This window comes from Nomascus leucogenys, chromosome 5 (assembly GCF_006542625.1).
Source record: "Nomascus leucogenys isolate Asia chromosome 5, Asia_NLE_v1, whole genome shotgun sequence".
Taxonomy (NCBI): Eukaryota; Metazoa; Chordata; class Mammalia; order Primates; family Hylobatidae; genus Nomascus; species Nomascus leucogenys.
The window spans coordinates 98,881,798-98,882,675 of record NC_044385.1 but is presented as its reverse complement, the minus strand read 5'-3'; the positions used below and the strand labels follow the sequence as shown (position 1 = coordinate 98,882,675).

The 878-nt window shown below is 37.8% G+C and overlaps 1 non-coding gene across 1 annotated transcript; it reads left to right on the top strand.

Moving 5' to 3' along the window:
• The first annotated feature begins 319 nt into the window (after nucleotides 1-319).
• LOC115835282 lies at nucleotides 320-381 on the top strand. Its single transcript, XR_004030271.1, has one exon. It is a non-coding gene; the product is annotated as a U7 small nuclear RNA (small nuclear RNA).
• Nucleotides 382-878: the final 497 nt, after the last annotated feature.

Sequence of the window (878 nt, the reverse complement as noted above, 5' to 3'; positions counted from 1 at the left end):
GCAAAGCAGTGAGCATAGTGCCTGGCATACAGGAAGCTGAGTAATAGAGGCCATTATCAGTATCATCACAACCATCATTGTTACCAAGCTACACACAGTGCCATGCCAGACAATGGGAAAGAAACATGAATAAGGTTCTGCCACCAAGAAGCTCATAGTCTACTCTTAGACACACACATGCTCTAATCCTAGCACTTTGGGAGGCTGAGACAGGTGGATTGCTTGAGGCCAGGAGTTCAAGACCAGCCTGGGAAACATAGTGAGACTCTGTCTCTACAGGAAAAAAAAAAAAAAAAGTTTTTTTAAAGAAACAAACACATAGTGTTACAGGTCTTTTAAAATTTGTCTAGCAGGTTTTCCAATATTTACTGGAAACCCTCCCCCACCCGCCACACACACAAAAGAAAGACACAGACATTTAAACAAATAATAATATAACAAACTCAATCTGACCTTCTGCCCCAATTTTTCTGAATTCCTTATATTTGAAAAGGTACAGAGCTATGCCTTTGGATCAATGAACTGAAGCTAATTTTTTTTTTTTTTTTTTTTTTTTTTTTACTCAACACACTCCCCAAACCTCTATGAACTGAATCTATGAGTGAAGCTTCATCACTCATTTTTATTCTTAATTCCTCTAAACTATCTGTTATTATTTTATTTTTCTCATGAATAGGAACCACCCATAAGAAAATATGCTGCTCTGGAAATCATAAGAAGCTCATTCTCTGGGTTCAAATAAAACCACTATGAATCAGAACAGCAGATTTAGGACCTCCCACCCCAGTTCAAATGAACATACCCACAATTCCATTAAACCTAGGCAGCTTCTAAAAATCTGATATTAGTGGCCAATGTGGCTGGCTCTCAGAATTGTT